Source organism: Frankliniella occidentalis, unplaced genomic scaffold, assembly GCF_000697945.3.
Source record: "Frankliniella occidentalis isolate FOCC.00 unplaced genomic scaffold, Focc_3.1 Scaffold249, whole genome shotgun sequence".
NCBI classification, from domain to species: domain Eukaryota; kingdom Metazoa; phylum Arthropoda; class Insecta; order Thysanoptera; family Thripidae; genus Frankliniella; species Frankliniella occidentalis.
In genome coordinates, this window is record NW_026267375.1 from 173,529 (window position 1) to 180,282 (window position 6,754).

General features: G+C 40.4%; 1 long non-coding RNA gene across 1 annotated transcript; it reads right to left on the bottom strand.

Moving 5' to 3' along the window:
* Positions 1-6: 6 nt before the first annotated feature.
* LOC113215702 (uncharacterized) lies at positions 7-2,247 on the bottom strand. Its single transcript, XR_008011828.1, has 8 exons — positions 2,041-2,247; positions 1,859-1,966; positions 1,587-1,766; positions 1,330-1,481; positions 1,084-1,234; positions 721-889; positions 242-552; positions 7-154 (listed from the first exon to the last, which is right to left on the bottom strand). It is a non-coding gene; the product is annotated as an uncharacterized LOC113215702 (long non-coding RNA).
* Between the last annotated feature and the right edge of the window lie 4,507 nt (positions 2,248-6,754).

Below are 6,754 nucleotides of genomic sequence, written 5' to 3' on the forward strand. Positions count from 1 at the left end.
ATGGCAGAAATGGCATTCACCAAACCTCTCATGATCACAGGTAATTGAGAACTTCTGGGTCCCAACCGGGAACTGCTTGTCGGAGAAAGTTAAAGAGCTTAAAGTACGCCCTCTCAGATTTCCTTTGCAATAATATTCTGGCCACAACAATAGTCTAAAGGGATGAACACAAATTAGATATTTTTACCCTTGTTTGAAACTAGGAACATTAAGTCATTTGCAGAAAAATAAAATTACTTACATGTTGTTTGTGGCTGCATGAGGCCATGTAATACTGATGAAAAATAGCTGGCACGTTTTTGATTTCTTGGGACACTTGCAAAAGGTCCCACCCATGAACTCCAGTTAATCTCCCCTTCTGACATCGCAGTAATTTCTGTGACTCGGGGGAGTTTGAATGAACATAACAGAAGTCAAAGTGATATAAATGGCTACCAGCCTGACTTCCTTCAATGAATTGAATTTCTGTTTAGCTCCTATAAAGCATACGAGCATCTTCTCATTCCCTGCCTCACCCCCAGGCCAGGTATTACGCATTCACAGCACCAAAGCCTAAAACAAAAAATGCAACATAAATGTCAGGTCACACTTGAGCACAAGACCTAGCATATTGCACAGAGAGGGATTCATGTCACAACCACAAGACAATACATCCTCAAGTCTTACTGTCTCAACTTCAAACTTAACCAAATGGTAATAAATTCATAAAAACAAACTCACCTTACAGCAGTACAACGTCCCGGGGTTACTTTGAGAGCAAGATAGGGATCAAGAGTATCCTGCAGTTGTGGACATCACAATAAAGGTCCTCCATCAAGCCCATATAAAGCAGGCTGGCAACTCCACACTCCCAGACATGCACGGTGTAGAGCAAACACAGCAGTAATACCTGTAAGAGAGTAGGCTTGACTCAGCACATTAAACAGACTTGAGACTAACAAGAAAACATTACCCTGAAGCCCTCTCAGATTTGTTGTATAGGAACGGGGGCCACAAACAGTCCAAGAGGAAGAACAACAACTAGATATTGCAACACTTGTCAACAGTAAATAAATTTAAGTGCGTAAAAAGAAGTATACTTACATGGTGTGTTGAGCTAATGTACTGCAAACTCCTATAGAGCACAAGAGCATCTTTTCAGTCCCTGCCTCACCCCCAGGCCAGGTATAACACACTCAAAGTAGCAAAGCCTACACACAAGCTGAAGAAAAGCGGAGTCCACAGTGCAGTGGACCTGAAGTAAAAACAAAAGTAATTAGTTAAAGGAATACACTGGAACAGTTTAGTGCCAAATCATGCTTTGCAGAAACTGACTTGGAAAGTACTTACATAAGCTGCCAAGTGGAAGCACGGTATAATCTTAGGGTGGACTACATTCAACCACCCAAACTGATCAAGAGACGGCTTCATGAGGAAAATCAGTAGCAAGTCACAAGTCACTGCTCTTTTTAACTCAGATTTAGAGAAACATGGGCAGCAGTCTAGAGAGAAAAAGAAAGCACTATATTCAATCTGATGGTTGGGGAATTTCTGAAAAGATTAAGTGCAGCAAATGCCGAAAGAGTTGAGCAATGCAAAGGACCTACCTAAGTAAAGAAAGTATAATTGCTGCTTGTTTAGTAGATGACTACCTATGTTCTGTGTTGATAAATACAACCACTTACAATCCTCAAGATCAGTGAATTTCTCCCTCGCCCTTTCTCCTGATCCTTGCTCACATTGCTAAGTGATGGTTTGAACACAGATGTGGAATGAAAAAAGTAGATCTAAAAAGAAAGTGGAATCCACAATAGCAACATTACAAACAAAACAAAGCTATGGAAGCAACTAGTCAGAAAGGAAAGATTCAACTACTCACCAAAAAGAGACTGTCAACACAAGCCTAGGTGTAAAACATTCTACACAAAGCCCCATTAAACAACATAAGTGTGCAGGTGATGATCTGATTTATAAAGGTCTGACAGTGCTTCAAAAAGAAAAGACAAGTTAGAAACAAAAACTAAAATATGCACCATTTGCATTCACGCTCTTTCACCTCACCATTCTCAACGTGTGGACTTTAACACAGGGTGGGGCTAACACATGGCCTCAACCACCGCCGCCCCCCTCACCCCTCAAGCCAAAAAAAAAAAAGGTAAGGAGATAGTTGGCTTCGCATAGGACAGGCATTATGGGGCAGGGCCAAAGTCAACCCACAGCCCTGCCCCAAGCATTCGTGCTGACTTACATGAATGCTTTATATGAGATTGATGGAACTGAAAACAAACAACTGAAGTAAAGACACAAATTAAAGCTTATAACAAAGCAGATGTAATGCTCAAATGCTCACCAAAAGAATAACAATAACACTAGCCTGGGAGCGAGGCATCCCTCTCCATGGCCTCACCCCTCAAGCCAAAAAAAAGGCAAGGAGATAGTAGGCTTCGCATAGGACAGACATTACGGGGCAGGGCCCAACTCACCCATAGCCCTGCCCCAGGCACTCGTGTGGACTTACGAGAGTGCTTTATATGAGATTGATGGAACTGAAAACAAACAACTGAAGTAAAGACACAAATTAAAGCTTATAACAAAGCAGATGTAATGCTCAACATGGCCACACTTCCATACAAAAATGAATGTGAAACCTTATAGGAGATTACAGCTGTCAGAAAAGGAATAAAGGGAGTTAACAATTGGAAGAAAACGAGTTTCGATTGCACTCAAGCTTGAGAATAAACTCACCACAGGAATAAAGCCATCACCACCACAGGGTAAGACTTTGGGATAACCCTCTAACACAGGCCAACCCCATCTGCCTCAAGTGGCAACACATGACATAGGACAGGGATTGGCAGGGCCCATCTCACCAACCGCCCTGCCGCGAGCATTCGTGCTGACTTAGATGAATGCCTCAAATGAGCATGAAGTACCTGAAGAAATAGGAAAGAGAATAGAGACAAAGAAATAATCGTGTGCAATAATCAGACATTCAAGAGCTTCAGTGACGAAAATAGTCGGGAGGTTGAGACGAGGAGGGAAGGGCCCCCGGGGGGTAAGCAAGGTGGAGACAGTCAAATGGAGTCAGAGTATTCGCACCGCTGTTGCTAGCGACGACTACATTGATACATTTCACATGCGTTGTGCTTCAACCTCGAAAAACAGTGACTATGAATCGTTTACGCGCATTTAGAAATAATACAGCATAATGACGAAGGCCATTCATCAACTCCCAAGAAAGCCATGTACAAAAAAACACTCGACCACAATACTTAAGTTCAAGGACTGCTAGGTTATACAAACAAATTCACTAACGCAAATCGCGGTTGGGTGCGAGATTGGACGACAAATGATGGGCCTGACCAGATACTCATGAAATGAGCTCAGACCACAATTACTCACCAGATCTGCTGCGTACAGCAAGGAGCCTGACGAAGTGAAATGACCGACGCAGCCTAGAGCCTAGGTCGACCAGGCCACACTTCCGCCTCCGCCGGCTCTTAGTTCCACTCCCAACCGCCAGTTAGAGCCACGAGCACCAGTTACACCACCCGACAAAATCGTAAAAAAATCTCAATTGCACCATTACACCGCCAGTTTGTAAAATAAAAAATTACGCGAATTTCACTGCTTATTTTTTGACAGGTTTTTCGTGTTTAATCTTTGGCACCTTCGAAAATAGACCCTATTCGGTCTCGGCTCAAAGAGAAGAAAACAAGAATCCCGACCGGAAACAGTTCTAAAAAATCACGCAAGGATAAAGGTACCATCCAGAATGTTTTTAATAATTATTTATAGCAGTATTGCAAATTTTCTCGCGACGATGTAGCAGGATAAAGATACTGGTTCCGGTCGGGATTCCTGTTTTCTTCTCCCGGGGCCTATTCCGATTTCCGATACACTCCGTTAGCCAGCACCGTGCCGTGTCCGCGGACTCCCTCGGACTATACTACGAGTATGAAAACAAAACAAACACAGGTATATACACACTTAACTATTGGCTCCGTCCAACCAAATCTAGTTTCTATATCCTCCACTTAAAATTTACTGTCAACTTGTCACACCTTGCCGCCGCACCGTCAGATTGGTTCCTTCATTGTTGGAGATGAGAGCATGCCTCATTCTTCACACTATCGGGTAAGTGAGTGCCCAAATGCAACAACGGCAGCTGCAGAAGGTTATGTCAACGCAAACAGAGTGAAAAAATGGAAATTCAGAATTTCACAGAATAAAGCGCGCATTGCCTCGAGTTTCGCCTACTTCTGCTCATGATTCAAAATTTGCACAAGTGACTTAATTCCCCTAAAACTATAACAGCTGTTACAACAGAGAATCTACGACCCCTGTATGATGTATGCAATTCAAACAATTGTTAATTTGAAAGAACATGAACACACACAGCTAACATCAAATGAATTAGATTTCAAGCTATCGTCAACACACAAATTTTGATGCAAAAATGTCCCAGTTTAGACGAAATTCTGACCACTTCATGTCCATTTGATTTAATTTTGATGATAGGTCATTGCTCACTAGAATAGTCGGCTGCTAATTGAGTTTCACAATTCTCTGTATCTCTTGCTCTTGTCCTGTTATCCATTCAACTTTTGTCTCAGGTTGCCAAGTCTTACACTTTTGTTATCTATCTTGGGTCTGCCCTATTGAGATTCATTGAGTACCTGCAAGGCCCGCCCTCCCACTCACAACCCCTTCCCGGGGCTGGGAACTAATTGTGTATATTGGAGTGTTGTTGTGTGTGTCCTCTACTTGAGTGACTAGGAAAAAACCTGTGATTTTCTACATATAGTGTGCTGACACCCCTACCTAAGTCCAATTCCAACAGTACCAATATTATTTAATACCTATCAGGGATCAGATAGCCAAAACAAAAGGCACTGACAGCCAATTTTAATTGGTTCCGTAGTCTGTGGTAGGGCTACTTATTTATTGATGTATACTTGTGTTATGGACTAGAGGTCTTGTATTGGATCTAGCTTTACAACAGTGATTTTGGGTCAAACAATGCACCAAATAAAAAATAAACAAGGAGCACAGGAAACATCAAATTAATTTGCTGTTAAAAAGATAAACTCGTTCTTTACACTAACCCTGAATATATGATGTGTTTTCAGTGATGTGTGACAACATACAAACATCTATTAAAAGTTAGTAAAGTTGTAGTGAAACATTTAGCAACAATTTATCAAACTTGGAAGATACTTTTGATTTGGGTGTTTGCAAAGTGTATCTTATTATCTTACAAGGGTGTTTTGCAAAAAGTTAATTTTGTAGAAAAAATCATCTAGTAACAAAATAAGTGTGTATGCCATACATACGAGTAATTTAGTAACTCAGTATAATGAAATAATGGTGCATTCACAGTCACTACCACATAGCTCATAGCTCTAAAAACACTTAGAAATTTTTACTAGGCAGTAAAATTTTTGACTGGTAACTGAAAAAAACCTCTATTATGGAATATCAGGGCTGATTCCCTGAGTAGAATAAGCATTCATTCATACTTGTAAGCTCCTTAGTCACAGAGATGAATAGATGTTTCTAAATTATACCACACCAAGGACAATACTCGTTCTTTTCACCTCACGGTATATAAAGTAAGGGGAAGTAAAGAACGAGTAATACGGTTTCTTTAAATTATAAATATAAAGAGTTTGTACACACACAATTAGAAGGTTGATGTATACGGCTGAAATAACACTTAGCAAGTTTTTTTGCTTAAGAAAGCGATGGTTTTTTATGGCTTCTGGCAGGCTGCTGTATAGGAGGCAACTCTGGTTGTAGACACTACTCTACTGAGACCATATTTGGTGGATCCGATAAGGGGGACATTATTATGTTCTTGGTGAATCGAGTATTTTAAAAATGGATGCTGCAGTTTTGGACAATATCATATGTTAAAAGCTTATTTGAATACATTTGGTTGTAGATTATTGAGGCTGATCAAATTTTGAAGACGCTTTCAAGGGGGGTGATTCTAGTTTTAGGGGACAAATTACTTGAAGGGAAAAGGCTGGGTAAGCCTTGATTTGTCTTGAATACCCTTTTTTGTATTGTACTGATTCAAATGGTAGTTATTTTGTTTGCTGGACACCTGATGCCACATACATATGATGTATGGGAGTGAAAGTAAGCAAAACAAATGGTTCTTTAAGTTGTGACATCAAGTGTGTTATGGAAATGCTGATCAATATTGAAGCCCTTGACACTTTGCAGAGGTGACTGATTCAACTTGTTGATAGAGAAACAGTCAAGCACAGATGATCTTTACAATTATTTGACTTCATTGTCATTAATTCTTCTGATTATAACTAGACTAGAAAATGGTGGCAATTAATCAAGTACACGAGATACTTTACTCACTCGCATTTGACTGGAACATTAAGATTGTAAAAGTTGTATGATAAAATTGACAGATTTTTTGAGTATGAATCATATAGAAGATATAGTGTTAAACTAATACATCTTAATTGTAGGTCGGAGTTGGTTGTTCACACTCCTTCGCCATTTGCAAATATGTACCAAATGTTATGAATATCTCGGTATTGACACTCTTAATTTGTAGCATTTAAACATAATCTAAGTGCACGAAAGTCAAGAAGCATCGTTATTAAACCTCTGAACCTAGTGCTGTGAGGTGTATTTTTGTCTCTCCCCTCGATATCCCATATCCGCCCATATCGTCCATCCCGCTGATGACGGAAACATTCATATTCACTGGGAGACCTGCTTGCATGGAGTAGCGACGCCAATCGTA